Source organism: Narcine bancroftii, chromosome 3 (assembly GCF_036971445.1).
Source record: "Narcine bancroftii isolate sNarBan1 chromosome 3, sNarBan1.hap1, whole genome shotgun sequence".
NCBI classification, from domain to species: domain Eukaryota; kingdom Metazoa; phylum Chordata; class Chondrichthyes; order Torpediniformes; family Narcinidae; genus Narcine; species Narcine bancroftii.
In genome coordinates, this window is record NC_091471.1 from 158,189,460 (window position 1) to 158,207,867 (window position 18,408).

The 18,408-nt window shown below is 46.0% G+C and overlaps 1 protein-coding gene across 7 annotated transcripts in view; it reads left to right on the top strand.

The window, feature by feature from the left end:
- The first annotated feature begins 4,832 nt into the window (after positions 1 to 4,832).
- The window catches only part of LOC138757761 (electrogenic sodium bicarbonate cotransporter 1-like), a 148,290-nt gene continuing 134,714 nt past the window's right edge, over positions 4,833 to 18,408 (top strand). For 5 of the 7 annotated variants that reach the window (XM_069925585.1, XM_069925589.1, XM_069925591.1 and 2 more), the window contains exon 1: positions 5,216 to 5,545. The gene's annotated coding sequence lies outside the window, so the exon portion shown is untranslated. Of the gene's footprint in view, positions 5,125 to 5,215; positions 5,546 to 10,695; positions 10,828 to 18,408 lie in introns of those variants that run through there. The other 2 variants (XM_069925588.1, XM_069925587.1) reach the window with 2 other exon arrangements.

Sequence of the window (18,408 nt, forward strand, 5' to 3'; positions counted from 1 at the left end):
TCGACCTCCCCACTCTTCGTCTGCACCAAGCTTCACCAGACTGATGTTTGAATGCTGCCCTGCTGTCACTGGGGCCAGAGCTATCCAATACAATAAAAAACTCAGCAGGTCAAACAGTGTATTTTATATAGCGAAGATAAGGAGACATAACCAATGTTTCAGCCTTGAGCTCTTCATCAAGGTATGAGCAAAATGTAGGCAGGCATGCAAACCTATTTAACCTATTAAACCCTAAAGGTTTGGGCAGTTGCCTACAGTTTGCTTATACCTTGATGAAGGGCTCAAGTCTGAAATGTTGGTGATGTATCTTTGCTTTATAAAATGCACTGTTTGACCTGCTGAGTTTATCCAGCTTTGTTTTTTTTCTACTTCATTCATGGTGTCTGCAGACTTTCTTGTTTTGCTCATATCCAATACAATTCTGATCAAAAGTCATGCATCTGAAATGTTAATTTTGCCTCCTTTCCCACCTGACCCTATATCCAGCACTTTGCTTTTCAATTACTGAATGAGCTCACAGTCAATTCTCTCCCAGGAAAGTGCATTTCGTAGAAAAGTGCCCCTCTCTCCATCTGGAGCTGTTTGGCTCTTTCACTTTTTCATCTCTTTTGATTCCTGTTTGGCTTTCTGTTTCCGGTTCAAGTATTTATCAAAATTCACAACTGGTCACATTATTGATGTGAAAGATCAATGTCCCCACAGTTACTGCCTGGCTTGATGAGTATTTCCAACATCCATCTTTTGCCAGCACAGACGTGAACACGATGAGAGGCATGGCTTAAAGTGGTAGATATTACAGTGCGGAAGCAGGCTGTACTGACCAGCTCATCCAAGGTGCCTGCCAGAGCCAGTTGCAAGTCTGTACTGGGTCTATATTCCTCTAAACCATGGATCTGTTTAAATGTCCTTCAAGTGTCACAATTGTCCCTGTCTCTTCCACATACCCTCTGTTTAAAAACATTGTTTCTCAGGTCCCTTTTTGTCTTTCTCCACTCACCTTAAAGTTTGGTGTTGGTACTCTTGGGAAAGGCTAATTATCTTCTTGTCTATGCCATGATGATTTATACTTCTCTAGAAAGTCAGCGTCCTTCACTCTGGGTAAAACACCCTAAATAAAATGGTGGCGCTGCTGCAGGGGTGGTCCTGGGGAGAGCCGGGAACAGAGACACACGCCCTCCCGAAGGATCCTACCATGGCCTGATAAAGGACAGTGCTTTATATAAAATCCTGCAACCATATAACTATAACCATATAACCGTTTACAGCACGGAAACAGGCCATGTCGGCCCTTCAAGTCCGTACCGGTTCACTTGAACAACTCCACTAGCTCCTCCGCAAACTCCTGAGGAAGTAGAGGTCTGGTCCCAAGATGACTGTGACTGTGTTTGGCAGCAGCCTAGAGGGGTTGCAGACTCTGTGGGAATAGCAGACTGGTGCAGGGCACCAGTAACGGGAAGAACAGCCCCCATTGAGAAGGAGAAGCAGAGGAGGCAAGCCCAAGGACAGTGTACACAGTGGTGGCCAGAAAGAGATTCTGTGGCCGAAGGACACACACAGGTGGCAAGCTGTTGGTGACCTGCTGGCGACTTGAAGTCAAAGGCCTCATACTAGATTGTAAGCTCTTGGAGACTGACTCATGAGAACCAGGGATTTAAACCAGGATTCCAGAGGGTGCTGAGGGCAAAAAGGGCCTTGAATGCTAAAGGTTTTGTCATCATGTCAGAGGTTTGATTGCTGATGGTTTGACCTGAACTGGAGTCTTGTGCAGCTGCAGAGGATGAGGGAGGGAGTGCTGGAGGCAAACCCATGGACCCTCAGTTACTCTGAGGGGACTCTCTGTTGCTTCTCTTTCTCTTGACTCTAAGGGTTGGTAGGCACTGTTAATGGCAAATCTTTTGTGTAATGTTGCATTTTTGTTTTATTACATGTCGATATATAGTATATGATCTGATCCATCACACTTCTCTCTGTATTTATCCTAGCCCTGCAATCCTGGCAATGTCCTGGTGAATCTTTTTTAAACCTTCTCTAGATTAATCACATCCTTTTTATAGTGAATTAAGTTGAGGCCACCTGCAAATTGGAAGAACACCTCGTATTACTCCCTTCCTCCAGTTTCCTACCCCTTTCTCTTCCTTCTCTGATCAGAGAGCATTCCTTCTTAGTTCTCTACCCCTTTCCATCACTTCTCAGCTTCTTTCTCTTCTACCCTCCCTCCTGCATCCTCCTTTTGCTTACTACCTATTATCCTGTGCTCCTTCCCTTCCTTCTCCTCCAACCTTTATATTCAGGCATCTGCCTGCTTTTCAGCACTCCTGATGAAGGGCTCAGGCCAGAAATGCTGACTGCCTTTAATTCCTGTGGTTGCTACAGGACCTGCTGAGTTTCTCCAGCACTTTTGTGTACTGCATTAGACCCCAGCAACTTCTTACAGAGTTCTTATTTCATGTGCACTTAATAAAAATAAAGACAAACTGAAGAAAGTCAGAAAAGAAATGCCAGAGGTAAAACCATTGTCTCAAAGCTCCAGAGACCTGGGTTTGACCCTGACTTCCAGTGTTGTCTGTGTGGAGTTCACACATTCTTCTTGTGACCATGTGGGTTTCCCCTGGGAGCTCCGGTTTCCTCCCACATCCCAAAGATGTGTGGTCAAGTTTATTAGCTATTGCAAGTTGCACCTCATGTGTAGGTGGATGCCAGTTTTGACTCAATGGGCTGAACAATCTTGTTCTATTGGGAAATATCTAGTTATTTACATTGCTGTTAACTGCCTGATGGCCAGCAGTACCCATCTCTCATCAGCACCGTGTGTGTATGTCACTTATTGTGTCTAAGTGTGCCAGTGCAGATGCCTGTTGTTTTGTGTGTATGTGTCAATATGTGTTTTTGTATGTGTATCTGCTGGGACGTGGCAGCGAGGTCCTTGGGTCGTAGATTTTATATCGGAGTGACCTTCTCCTATGCAGGTTGCTTAACTGGGCTGAAGTGGCCTGCCTCCCCTCTTAGGTCGAACCATTTCTGGAGATCTACGACTGCTGTCCACAGTTATGGAGTGGTGCGCCCTGGAATCGGCCTGCGTGCGTTTACTCCTGCCGTGGACGAGTAAAGGGGATGCAGCATTGGTTGAGGATCAGAAAGAAAAGTTCTAGTAGAAATTTTTTTTTAAACTGGAGAGAACTCTGCAATGGAGTTCATAGTTGTTAGTGTTTAGACTATTGGTTTTTGAGGTGTGTATTAAACTCTGAAATACACTAAACAGTTCTCATTGACCGCTCCCGGCCTGGGCTCGGCTGCCAACGGTCGGGCTGTGTGGGCTGCCAGGGTTTGCCTGGCAATGGCAGCCTGTGTTCAGTGCTCGGGCAGCGGTGCGGGCAGGCCCAGTCTCGGCTGGCTGTCTCTCCCCGCGATGCAGCCGCTACCTCAGGCAGACTCAGGCAGGACCTCAAGCCCCCCCTAGGCAGCAGCGGGTCCTCAGGCCTCCGGCGGCGGCAGCAACAGGACCTCGGGGCCCCCGGGCGGCAGCAGGACCTCGGGCCTCTGGCGATGGCAGAAACAGGACCTCGGGCCCCCCGGGCGGCAGCGGGTCCGTGACTGCTGAATTCCTCCAGCAGAATGGTTTTCCACTCCAGCACCTTTGGAAGACTACACAAAAGAGTCTGGAAAAACAACCACCTGAAAAAACACACAAAGATCAGCGTGTACAGAGCCATTGTCATACCCACGCTCCTGTTCGGCTCCGAATCATGGGTCCTCTACTGGCATCACCTACAGCTCCTAGAACGCTTCCATCAGCGCTGTCTCCGCTCCATCCTCAACATTCATTGGAATGACTTCATCACCAACATCGAAGTACTCGAGCTGGCAGAGTCCGCAAGCATCAAATCCACGCTGCTGAAGACCCAACTGCGCTGGGTGGGTCACGTCTCCAGAATGGAGGACCATCGCTTTCTCAAGATCGTGTTATATGGCGAGCTCTCCACTGGCCACTGAGACAGAGGTGCACCAAAGAAGAGGTACAAGAACTACTTAAAGAAATCTCTTGGTGCCTGCCACATTGACCACCGCCAGTGGGCTCATCTCGCCTCCAACCGTGCATCTTGGCGCCTCACAATTCGGCGGGCAGCAACCTCCTTTGAAGAAGACCGCAGAGCCCACCTCTGACAAAAGACAAAGGAGGAAAAACCCAACACCCAACCCCAACCATCCAATTTTCCATTGCAACCGCTGCAACCGTGTCTGCCTGTCCCGCATCCGACTTGTCAGCCACAAATGAGCCTGCAGCTGACGTGGACATTACCCCTCCATAAATCTTCGTCCGCGAAGCCAAGCCAAAGAAAAGAGATGTGGTGGGTGTATACATATGTAATGTGTGTGTATATGTGATGTGTATGTGGTGTGTGTGTACATATGTAATGTGTGTGTATATGTAATGTGTATGTGGTGGGTGTGTACATATGCAATGTTTGTGTATATGTGATGTGTATGTGGTGTGTGTACATATGTAATGTGTGTGTATATGTGATGTGTATGTGGTGTGTGTGTACATATGTAATGTGTGTGTATATGTGATGTGTATGTGGTGTGTGTGTACATATGTAATGTGTGTATATGTGATGTGTATGTGGTGTGTGTGTACATATGTAATGTGTGTGTATATGTGAGGTGTATGTGGTGTGTGTGTACATATGTAATGTGTGTGTATATGTAATGTGTATGTGGTGGGTGTGTGTGTGTGTGTGTGTGTGTGTGTATTTGAGTGTTTGAGAGAGAGGGAGAGAGAGCTGCAAACCACAAGGGAGCGCCTTCTTGACTGAGCCTCTCCACATTTCTGGATGAAATGAGCGGATCCCGAAACACTGGCATAGCCTCAGAAACAGCGACAGCGACGCCTGAATCAGGTCGACTTGGGCAAAAGTCAGATTGAGCACTTTAATTTAAAGTTGTGAAGTTTAATAACTGAAAACACTTTTATTGAATAAACGTAGAAGGGAATCACATGAAAGGAAGAGAAACTCCCGGGGCAGGAAAGTTCACATCGGAACTGGAAGCCAGCGGAATTTGTGGGCGCCTCGACTCGGTGGCGCTTGGGGTTCCCTGTTGGTGACCAGCGGCCGCTGTGAGCAGGTGAGTTGTCATCCTTGCCCGGCCTCGTTGGACTGCGCAGAGCCTCAGACCGGAGGAAGTGCTGCTTCTCATCGACCCCGTTTCAGAACAGTGCAACGCCCAGCGCGAAAGTTTCTTCCGATCCCGGGGACGAGGCACTTTGACCCTTTACCACCTCGCCTCCCACTTTGATCAGTGACGTGTTTGCGCTTTAAATATGGAAATCAAATTGGCCGGGCAGTATCTCGGAGAGGCAGGCGTTCACACACAAGCTTGTCGCTGACTCCAGCGTGGCCGTGAACCCGCAGGCTTGTTGTCTGGGAAGGAAATCCTCCCCCCACCCCCACGTCGGGTGTTTGATGCCGCGTGTTCTGGGGGAGAGGTAGAGAGAAAGGAGCTTGTTCAAACGCTGCCAAGTGGAACTCGAGGACTCTGCTCCGAGGTAGGGAGAGCTTGGGCTTTAATTCAGCAAGACAGTGTGGGAATTGTGAACGATCTGTGTGTATGAACTCTGTGTCTTTGTATGTGAGCTCTGTGTTGTGTTTGTCTTTGTGCGAACTCTGTCTATGAGAACTCTGCGTGTGTCTTTGTGTGTGGGAGAGCTCTGTGTCTGAGAACTGTCTTCGTTTGAACTCTGCGTGTGTGTGAACTCTGCGTGTGTGTGAACTCTGCGTGTGTGTGAACTCTGCGTGTGTGTGAACTCTGCGTGTGTGTGAACTCTGCGTGTGTGTGAACTCTGCGTGTGTGAACTCTGCGTGTGTGAACTCTGCGTGTGTGAACTCTGCGTGTGTGAACTCTGCGTGTGTGTGAACTCTGCGTGTGTGTGAACTCTGCGTGTGTGTGAACTCTGCGTGTGTGTGAACTCCGTGTGTGAACTCTGCGTGTGTGTGAACTCCGTGTGTGAACTCTGCGTGTGTGAACTCTGCGTGTGTGTGAACTCTGCGTGTGTGTGAACTCTGCGTGTGTGTGAACTCTGCGTGTGTGAACTCTGCGTGTGTGTGAACTCTGCGTGTGTGTGAACTCTGCGTGTGTGTGAACTCTGCGTGTGTGTGAACTCTGCGTGTGTGTGAACTCTGCGTGTGTGAACTCTGCGTGTGTGAGTGAGGACTGCGTGTGTGGGTGTGAGCGGTGGGGGGTGTGTGTGTGAGCGGTGGGGTGTGTGTGTGAGCGGTGGGGTGAGGACTGTGTGTGGATCCCACCGTTATATAGACCGGGGGAGACAGGTACGTTTAGAATGCGCCGCTCTCTGATGACTCCGGGACAAAGGATCCTTCCGACCGCTTACGGCCGGGAGGCAGCGGCAGGCGGTTTGTAAACCAAGTGCAGCGGAGGGAGGTCCCAAGTTCGCCTCCAGGGTCGGCCGTGGTTGGGGTTGAATCCCTGTGCCCCAGCCGAGGGACTGGCGAGACGCCACGTGCTCCCGTGAAACTTCATTCCTGGAGTCCGCGGCGCACGGGAATGTGTCGCCTTCTCACCCCGAGAGCGCAGCTCAGTCCCCGGGCTGGCATCAAGCAGCAGCTGGAGGGACTCCGCGGGCCAGGGAGGGTCCATGGGCAGGGCGGAAGACTGTGTCAAGTTAAAAAGGGGATTGCCTTACGTAAAGGGGAAAGAGGGCGGCGAGGGCCATGATGTGAGAGGGGGCAGGACAGGTGGGGATACCGGGAGAGTTGGAGAGAATAGTCAGTACGAGTAGATAGGGGGGGGGGGGGGGGTGGGGGGGGTGGAGAGAAAGAGGGAGTTATCTGAAACGAGGACAATCGGCGACCATGCCCTTTGGTTTCACGGCTGACCCTGCATCTAATTCCTCCCCATGCGCTGCCTGACCCGCCGGCTTCCCCCAGTCGCTCACTGATGGCTCCAGATTCCAGTTTCTTTCTCTGAGCCGTTCATCGTCTGTCTTCCCGGCTGGTTCTCAGTGGGGGTGGGGGGGAAGAGAGGGGAACGCGTGAAGGTGGTCGCTCTGTCCGTGCCGGCCCGTGTATATCCCCCAGGTGTCAGCGAGTTGTTCTGGTGGCCAGGAGCAGGTGCCAGCTGTGAGCTGAGGTTTTTTGCCTCCTGCGCCCCGCCGAGTCAAATGTTCACACTGTTCCTTCCTCAACCTGGGCAAGTGGGAGATGGAAATCACTGAGCTGCAGATGCAGGAAACCTGAAATAAAACCAGGAATCACTCATTTGGTCAGATAGCATCTTCAGTGGAGCTCAATTTCAGACTGAGTGGCTATCTTGGGGAACACAGTCACATGGTTTAGAGCAGTTCCACCCAGCAAAATGGTGAGATAACATATAACATAACATAACAATTACAGCACAGAAACAGGCCATTAGGCCCTTCTAGTCCCCACCGAACCAAACACCCCTTTCTAGTCCCACCTCCCTGCACAATGCCCATAACCCTCCATCTTCTTCTCATCCATAGACCTGTCCAACCTTTTCTTAAATAATACAATTGACTCCGCCGCCACTATTTCTCCCGGAAGATCATTCCACACGGCTACCACTCTCTGAGTAAAGAAGTTCCCCCTCATGTTACCTCTAAACCTCTGCCCCTTAATTCTTAACTCATGTCCTCTTGTTTTAATCTTTCCTCCTCTTAACGGAAATAGTCTATCCACATCCACTCTGTCTATCCCTTTCATAATCTTAAATACTTCTATCAAATCCCCTCTCAACCTTCTATGCTCCAAAGAATAAAGACCTAATCTGTCCAATCTCTCCCTATACTCTAGATGCTTAAACCCAGGTAACATTCTGGTAAACCTTCTCTGCACTCTCTCCACTCTGTTTATATCCTTCCTATAATTAGGCGACCAGAACTGCACACAGAACTCCAAATTAGGCCGCACCAACGTCTTATACAATCTCAACATCACCTCCCAACTCCTATATTCCATGCAATGATTGATAAAGGCCAGCATACTAAAAGCCTTCTTCACCACCCTATTCACGTGAGTTTCTACCTTCAGGGAACGATGTACCGTTACTCCTAAATCTTTCTGCACTTCTGTATTCCTCAATGCTCTCCCATTTACCACGTATGTCCTATTCTGATTCTTCTTACCAAAATGAAGCACCTCACACTTATCAGCATTAAATTCCATCTGCCATTTTTCAGCCCACTTTTCTAAGCAGCCCAAATCCCTCTGCAACCCTTGAAAACCTTCTTCATTATCCACTATTCCACCTATCTTAGTATCGTCTGCATATTTACTAATCCAATTCACCACCCCATCATCTAGATCATTAATGTATATAACGAACAACAATGACTTAATTGTCATATACATTGTACAAATGCACTGAAATTCTTACTTGCTGCAGCTATAAGAATATGCAAAGTACACCAATAGTACAAATTAAAATACCATAATATGCCAAGACAGAAAAGATAATAAATATAAAAGGAAAGATAAATAAATATTCAGTTAGCAGATAGATCTGGAGCCACCTTGCGGGATTGTTGGATGGACTCTGGTTCTGGACATTGGAGAGAACTCTCTGAAATGGGGAGCAGAGTCTCCATTTAAAGCCTGTCAGTCCCACCCTGGGATTTGAACTGGACTGTAGAACCTCCAGCATTCAGGCTGCCCTGATCTGTATGAGGAAACCTCTGAACCTCTTTTCCTTTGTACTGTATCTCCTTCACGGCACTGTGTCTGGAGCCCAGGAAAGGGCCAACGTCACTGCTCCCTTCTGGCAGAAGGTACAGAATCCTGAAGATCAGCGTCTCTAGGTTTGAGAACAGTTCTTATCCAACAGCTATCAGACTCTTGGGCCTGCCCATACTGCCTAAGATAATGCATACAATGGATGAAAATACTCACATGAGGATTACTGTGGATGCTTATTATCTATCTTGTCTAAATATTGTCTCTTTTAATTAAATTAAATTCAATTAGTTTGCAATTATAGTTTGCAAGTAAGAATGTCAGTGGATATGTACATTGCACAATGTGTATGACGATAAACTCATTATCAATCTCCCCTAACCATTAACTACTCCAGGACCACCCAAAGACCTGTCTCCAAATATATCCATTTTTTGCACTAATTGCATCTGAGAATATTTATTTATTTATCCTTAACTATTTCTTTTTTTTTAATCTAATTTGGCACATTGTAGTAATGTAATTTATTTTCTTATAGCGGGTGCATCTGGTCTAATGTGTGTGTGACAATAACGGTGATCTCAACTGTTAGTGATCTGGTGGATTGCAGTTGACTAATGTTATTAGCAACAGATTAACTGGTTGTTCTCATTGCTCAGAGTAAGTGGACCACCTCTGATGCTGGGTTGTGAAAACTAACAAAGGCAGGCCAAGTTGCGGGTCTGCTTGGGATAATCATTCCAAGGCAACCATGGAATAATAACTTGAATGATTCTTCATTATTTGAATGCACTGGTTAAACCCAAACTCTGCCTGGTCTTTCCACTGACAGCAAATGATCCCATGGCCATTCTTAGGAAGTTTAAAATAATGAGAGGCATTGATAGGGTAATCAGAAACTTTTTTCCCCAGGGAAGAAACTGGTTGCCTGGGTGGTGGCAGAAGAAGATACAGTAGTGTTTAAGAGACTCTAGATAGACACAGGAATATGAAGATGATGGAGGATACTTGTCAGGAGCAATTAGCATGCTTTAGTCTGATACGTGGGCTGAAAGGTGTGTTCCTTTGCTGCATTGTTCTATGTTCTATGTCACTATTTCAGGAAGAGCTAGTAAAGTTCTCCAGGGTCTTGGCCAAATATCATTTGTTCCCCCCTCCCCCCCACCTTCCTAAAACAGGATTTTTGCTGTTTGTGGAAGTTTGTTGTTCAAAAAGCTTTGAGGTTTCCAACATTCCCAGGGCAACTAGTGTTTGGAAAGTGTTTTACAGGCTGTAGAGCACATCGGGGCATCCTGCATTTCCAAAAAAATGTCCGCTCTTCTGGTTTCTAGACTACAGTATGCATGACAGATGTTGTAATAGCCCCCCTCCCCACCATATGTGATCACACTGGTGCTCTAGCTTATTATCATATCTCTAACTATAAAACTTCCCCTGTGAATCAGATTGGGGGTCATAGTGGTAATGCACGAAGAGCATTGACTTGTTAACGCAGCCTGGTTTGGTAACTTGAGTGGCGAGGAACGCAGAAGGTAGCAAACTTGAACCCCTTTCACACTTGCATCCCTGTAAATCAGCCATTCAGTGAACAGGGGTTTGGCCTTTCACAATAGACCACTCCTAACCAGGACACTAAACGCTTTCCACACTTGCAAAGGTTTATCCCCAGTATTTGGTCTGTTCTACCTTTAATAGGAAGTGCCTTCAATGCAATTGCCCGTTTCACACTTGCCTGATCTCAATGCTGGCATCTGCAGATGACGGGGATTGTACTAGGGGGTCGAGGCTGGCACCTGATGCTGGTGTTGGGCAGAATTTGCTTTCACACTTGCCACTTTAAAGGCCAATTGGAATTTGATTCCTGGGATCACTGGCAAGTGTTAAAGGCGCTATAGTTGCGTCACTGGCTCTGACCTCCCATTCTTGACGACGTCTATGTGAATTGTTGCCTCAAGACAGCATCATAAAGGACCCCCATTACCCTTGTTGCAGCCTCTTCTCACTCTACCTTCAGGGTGAAGGTACAAAATTCTGAAGACCAGTATATTCAGGTTCCTTTTCTAACATTTGTTACCATTCTAACCTAATCTAAACCATAAACAACTCGGATCACCAAAAGGTCAGTCTGCATGATTGAAGTATCACTTTTTTTCTTCCACTAACTGCAATAGTGAATATTTTTATCTATCTCTTTTTGTTCGATTGTTCGATAATTTAATTTATATACAAGCAGAGCTTTTATTTAAAGTAACTATTCAGCTGCAGCAAGTAAGAATTTCAGGCACGGATATGTACATAGTACTGTGTGTATGACAATAAACTCAGTACTGTATCATCATCAATGTTAACTGTTGCTTGAGGATTAATTTTGGGCCAGGGTTTGTAGTGGGGAGGGGGTGTTCTGCTGTTCCTCCTGAAATGGGGGTCCTCTAAGAGTTGCTTGAAGTGTACCTTCAATGGACAGGTGAAATGGTTAGTCATGGGGTCTTGCTGTGCACCAGGCAGCTGCCTTGTTTCTCTATGTGGGGCAGTCCTGAGCTTCCGACAGGTCCTATCGCCATGTAGCTCCAGCAGAGTGGTCTGAATCTGGGTACACTGAATGGAAATTCAGGGACTAGCTCCTGACATCTGCAAAAGGCCACATCATGAGAAAGTGAAAGTATTTTGTAAGTGCAGATGAATGAGGTTAATAAGTATGTTCAATATGAATATCCTGTGTAAAGAGAGGGAGTATTCCATTCCACAGAGGTGCTAAGGAGGACAGGACTTGCACACTCACACACCTGTTTTCTGCGTCTGTTATAAAATAGCGGTGCTACCGGAGTTGCAGTCATGACAGCACCATTACTGATGCGGACCCAGAGTGAGTGGGGAGCAGAAACACAGTGCTCTTCTGCAGCGTCCAACCGCCTGGTCCCATTCCAGACAGTTCCATACAGGCTTTAAATGGTCTGTTAAAGGAGATGAAAGTGTTTTTATTTAAAATCCTGCAACTGTAGGGTGTTCCCAAGATGGCGGCACCTGTGCTGGCAGCGGCCTTGAGGGGTTGCACACTCCAGGGGAGCAGCAGACTGGCTCAGGGCACCAGATATGGGAGAAACACCCTTGAGGAGAAGAAGCATAGATGATCATACAGCAAGAGATTCAATGGCTGAAGGACCATCACAGGCTGCTGGCGACTTGTGGTCAAAGGACCCACAAAGGCTGTGAACTGCTGGCGGCGCAGTCAGGAGACCTGCGTGGACAATGGGCTGCTGGAGCCTGGCTCATGCGAACATGATATTGGAACTGTGATTCATAAGGGTGCTGAGGGCAAGGACTCCCAAAGGGTCTGGGGTGCTGAAGGTTTCCTAATCACGTTGGAGGTGTGGATCTAGAGCTTGGACTGCCGATGGTTTAAACCAGAAACTGTGTGGCTGCAGAGGCTGTGGGTGAATCCACGGACACTCAGTGATTTTGAAATGATTCTCTTTCTCTTACTGGAAGGGGTGCCGATCACTATTAATGGTGACACTCTGTCTCAGAGAAATTAAAGGAAATTTTGTGTAAATTACATTTTCTGTTTTATTAGATGACATTAAAAAATATCTTGAATTTTGTGTGAGTAAATCAGTCATACCACAAGGAACAGGCCCTTCAGCCCACTTATCCATGCTGACCAAGACTAGGCAAGTCCCATTTTCTTGAATTTGGTCCATAAACTTTGAATCCATATATCTGACCATAAGTCCCTTGACAGTCATAATTGTACCTGATTCTATAGCTTTCTCTAGTTAGTTCCAGAGAGACGGAGGGGGGAAAGGAGATTGATGTGAGACCGAGAGAGGAGAGAGATGGTGTTGGGGAGAGAGAGAGACAAGGAGAAAGAGAGGCTCAGAGAGAGAGAGAAAGAGAAAAAAAGTGAACCAGCAAGAGAGAAACAGACTCTGAGACAGACATAGCTAGAAAGAGACTCAGAGGGCAAAATTAAAAGTGTGCAAGAAACAGTGACAAACACATACCGAGCAGAGACACGCATATATCAGAGTAAATGAAGAGGGACAAGTGAGAGATAGGAAGAGTTACCGACACATTTTGCCATGGACTGAGGCATTGGCCAGCTGCTCTGGAGCCCAGGTGGCTGGAAACCGCTGCTTGGCACTGAAAATTCCCACATACAGTGGCCTGAGCCAAGGGAGATTGTTACCCAGGTTACTGCGTGACTCCCCCATCCCCTCCATCTTGCAGAGGGTGGGAGAGGTTAAAATGTTTCACAATGGGTGGATGTGTATGTCAGATACCTGCCTTTATCAAAGGGTTCTGATGGAGTGACTAGGGAGCGCTGCTGCAAACAAGAGGGTGAGAAAGTGGTGTGAAGGCCTCGACAAAGGAACTGTGGGGGAGATGGTGAGGTTTACCTACAGCCAGTGGCTAAAGCCCTAGGCACATTAGATCCATAGAACATTACAGCACAGAAACAGGCCCTTCACTACATCTAGTCTGGGCTGAGCTATTACTCTACCTAGTCGCATTGACCTGCACCCAGACCATAGCCTTTCTTACACCTCCCATCTTTGTACCTATACAAATATTTCTTAAGTGCCGAAATCGAACCCACACATCCACCACCTCCATTGGCACTGTGTTCCACACTCTCATCGCCCTCTGAGTAAATAAGGTCCTCCTAATGTTCCCCTTAAACAGTTTACCTTTTATCCTTAACCCACGTCCTCTCATTCTTTTCTTACCCAACCTCAGTGGAACCATGACGCTCCAGGGAATAAAGTCTTAACCTATTCAACATTTCCCATAACTCAGTTCCTCAAGTCCTGGCACCAATGTCTTATACGACTTCACCATATTTTCCCAACTCTTGTATGCAATACTTTGATTTTTGAAGGCCAATGTGCCAAAACCTCCATCTATCTGTGATGCTACTTTAAAAGAATTATTATCTGTATTCATTTTGTCATGGGCCATGATTTCATATCTCCCCCAGCAGGACCTTGTGACTACCTGGACATTAATATTATTGAAGGTGACACAAAGCAATGATCTTCCACCTCTCTTTAAATTGAATTGTTTACCACCACCTGTACTAGGATACAGTGAAGACCTTTGTTTTGCATGCTATCTAGAAAAGTCAATGCATCTTAAGTAGAGAAGGTAGTGTCATATTAAAAACAAAGTGCATGGTGTGGTGTAACAGTGAGTAACAGAGTGCATGGTGTGGCATTACACAGATTGTGCAGAGTGTGGGGGAAACAGAACAGTGGCATATCTTACTGATGATAAAAGGTCCATTTAAGAGTCTTTAAATTGTCTTTGGATCAAGTTTTCAAACTCCTGTGTCTTCTCCCTCCCGGTAAGGTGGGTGGGGGTAGAAAAGAGAGTCTGAACGGGGTGGTACAGATCCTTTAGTGTGTTAGCAGCTTTCCTGAGACAGCAGGAGAAAGTTGAATGATGGCCTCAGCTCTTGTGTTCGTCACATGCTTGTGACAAGCTTTGCTCACCAACCTCAGGAGGTCAGTCTTTGGGTGATGTTGAAACCAAGTAGAACCTTTGGCTTTTTGAAGAGAAGAACAAGCTTTCCTTTGATTTCTTGCCACAGCTTTTTGGTGAGGGACATGTGAACCCACAGAAAAGGGTTTATCTGATAAGACATTTCAGGTGCAAGGGCTCCTGGCCACTCTGCTACCATGGAGGGAGTGGCAATTACAAGAATGTTTGCAGCTTACAGGGTGACTGCATACACTAGCTCTCCACCCTTCCACTGTATCTCTGCACTTCTCTGAACCCTTGCAAACTTCTCCTCAGTACATTCCACCTTGAAGTCCACCATAGAACCTGCCCCACCATATCTGCAGCCAGTTCATTCCTTATTCAAAACATGGAAGAAAGATGCTTTTCCTCTGTCACTCTGAATTCTCTTCCTCTTTATTTTAACCCTGTTGCCTCTTGACCCTTTTCTTTGTTCTGATATCTCTCCTTATCTGCCCCCTTTTTCTTTCCCATCATCCAACAGATCCTGCTTCCCACTCTCCCTTTTGCCACCTGGATTTATCATTTCCCCCCCTCACCTGCCAGCTTTTGCCTCATCACCTCCTCTCACCCCTCTATGCTGCCCATCTCCCCTTTGCACTCCTCATCCTGATACAGGGTCTCAACCATTCCCTTGCTTCTACAGATGCCCCCTGACCTGCTGAAGTTCTCCAGTACTTTGTACTTTGTTTGACCCTTCCACGCATGCTGACAGCCTCACACTGTACACTATCCACACTCCTCATCATTTCCTGTAAATCTGCCTCCACCTTCTTTTCAAAGGAAACACCCCAATCTATCCTTCTAACTGTAGCCCCTCATCCGAGGAACTGTTCTCATTTCTCATGTCAGAACCCTTTCTCATGCCTCTCATACATCCCGGAATTGAGGCTAGATCAGTGTTTTGTAAAGGTTCAGCATGAGTTCTCTGCTTGTATAATCTATTCTACTATTGATAATTGAGTATGGCTTTTTAACTGATCTCTCAATGTGCTCTTGCACTTTCAATGATGTGAGCACACATAGTCTCTCTTCTCCTGCTCCCTTTTTCAAATAGTATCTGCTATTTTATCTCATCTCTCCTCATGCTTTTGACCAAAATCCATTAGCTCATTCTTATCAACATCTGTCCATTCTAAGAGCCACTTTATATCCGGCTACATTATCCTCTTTACAATTCACAGCCCTGTGAAGTTTGAAGTCATTGGGAAATTGTAATCATTTGGTATCAACTCCAAGTTCAGGTTGTTAATATCGATAAATAAAAGCAGATGGCCCAGCAAAATAAGGATGAGAGATGATTGAATAGAGGTCTACAAGATTATGAGAGGCATAGATGTGGTGGACAGCCAACATCTTTTGTTTTCTCAGGCAACAGTAGCCAATAGCAGAGGACATCTGTGCAAGGTGAGGGGAGGAAAATTTAGGGGAGACGTCAGGTTAAAAAAAATTACACAGTTGTGGGTGCATGGAATGCATTGCCAGGGTTGCTGGTGGAGGCTGGTGCAATAGGGACATTTAAAAGATTCTATAACAGGCATCTGAATGGATGGAAAATTGAGGGTTATGGGTGTGAGGTAGAGAAGATTTAGATTGTTGAGTAAGTTTATATCGATTGGCGCAACATCGTGAGCTGAAGGGCCTGCACAAGGTTAGAATACTCTGTGTTCCTAAAACCCCTCCCTGGGGCAGCACTATTCACACTTTCCTCTGGTTTGAGAAACAATTGTTCACAGCAACTTTCTCATTTGTTATTCAGTCACCTTTGTGTACATGTTCTCAGTGTCTATACCAGCTGTCCACTTGCTGCACCTGACCCCAGCCCTTCTCTGAACCTTTGGAAAGATTTCTTCACCTTATATCAATCTGATTGCCTCTTGAAAGCCACAACTGAATCTACCTCCACCCAGTGCCCTGTTTATGCCATGTGCTTCATCTTTTTTAATGGATAGAATTCACATGAATCCCTCAGCAACTTCTACAGGTGCCTCACTGAAAGCATCCTGTCGGGGATGGGATGGGAACTGCTCCTCTCAAGATCGTATGAAACTACAGAGGGTTGTCAACATGGGTTGGATCATTATATAATCCCCCTTCCCCTCCATCAACTCCATCACATATTCCCTATCCCCCTCCCTCCATCTATCTCCCACTGCGTTGGAAAAGCAGTCAACATATTAACAGACTCATCCCACCTCAGCTACACACTCTTCTTCATCCCCCGCTCGTCAGGAAGAGGATTCATGAGTGTGAGATAATGCATTACCAGATTCAAGGACAGTTTCCCACCATTATCAGACTCTTGAATGAACCTCTCATTAGTAAAATTACATTGCCTTTATTGCTTGCTAACTGATTTCTCTCTGTAATTTTGCAGCTGTATTGCATTTTAGTTGTTCTAATATCTATGAGATGTTGAATTGTGTACAAAACAAACTTTATCACTGCACTTTGGTACATGTGAAAATAAACTTGAATTTGATCGTGGTAATGCAATCCATGTATAACACTGGGAATACTCAGGGAATAAGTCATGTCTGTGTCTGCACAGAGTCATCTGTGGTTGATTTCTCCTGGCCTGCTATACTGTATTCAGCTGGAGAAATATGGTGGTCACTCTACAGAACAACTGTGCTCAGTCAACAGGCATGACCCTGAGCTTCCCCTCACCTGACATATTTCCCATCCCACTCCTACTCTGTATCTGCTTGTTCCAGATTTGCTACCATCTTGGCTTCCAATTTGCCTGTTTTCCACAGGGTTAGATCTGCTCTAACCCTGTGGAAATTCCTTCCAATTAATTACTTTTGGATTTATCTTTTTCTATAGCTAACCAAAAGCTTGTAGTGTTATGATCACTCTCACCTGCAAGCTCCCCAGCCCAAACTTGGAATCGATTCTCCTCATTCCCCAGGACCTGCTCCACCAATGTCTCTTTCCTCATTGGACAAGAATCACACTGCCCTCGGAAATTATTCTGACAAAGTGTGCAAAATCCTCTCCCACCCCATGACCCATAGAATATACCCAATAGAGTAATGCTCAGCTCTGGTTGCCTCATTATAGGAAGACTGTGGGAGCTTTAGGGTGAGTGCAGAGGAGATTTACCAGGCTGTTGCCTGGATGGGAGAACATGTATTATGAGGAAAGGTTGATAGATTTTAACCTTGTCTCTTTGGAGAGTCGAAGGATGAGAAATGACTTAATAGAGGTGTATAAGATTATGAGGGGCTTAAATAGGATGGACAGCTAGTACCTTTTTCCTGGGGTGATAATAGCAAATATCAGAAGATCTCGGTTTAAGGTGAGCATAGGAAAGTTTAAGAAAAGTGTCAGAGGAACGTTTTTTTTTACACAGAGAGTGATGAGTGCCTGGAATGCATTGCCAGAATTGATGGTGGAGGCTGATGCCATAGGAGCATTTAAAATACTTCTAGATAGGCACATCAATGCAAGAAAAATAGAGTTATGAATGCAAGATAGGGAAGGATGGAATAAGTTTATATAGGTCAGCACAGCATTGTGGGGATCTCTTCGTTCCATCGTTTCTCTAGCACTGTAATATTCACTCCAATCAACATTCCCTAACCCTCTCCTTTCTTTCCAATTTGTTTCCAGGAGTATTTAACGCCCAGTTCTGCTACTTTCTGAGCCAAGATTCTGTTATCGCCATCGCATCATATGCAATATTGTGTGCCAAAAATTACAAGAATATGAATAACCAGAATGAGCAAATCTAGGCACAGGAAACCTGCTAGCTTTTGGGTTCCTGTATTAATTGCTGCTCTCTTTGCAACATGACTCATAATTCTCCATTAAGTGCAAGTAACATTGATGTTGCTTCAGAGAATGGCAGATATTGCAATAGAACTTGTTGCAAATGTGTTTAGTGATCTCTCGACAGAATAATATTCAAAGAAACTAGCCTCCAGACTTTGGAGGCACAAGCAAGAACAGATTCTGGAATCTGGAGCTAAAATGCAAGCCACTGGAGGAACTCATTTTGTCCAGAGTTTATTGGGCTTGTTGACTCTATCCATATGTGATAGTTGGGGGCATTTACCCAAACATCATTGAGTTACCATGGGGAGAACTAGTTGCAATGGGGAGAGCTGGAGAGATTGGAAGGCATGGTGATCTGAGGTGTCCTCTCCCAAATGTAGGAGTTTGACTGCTCTTG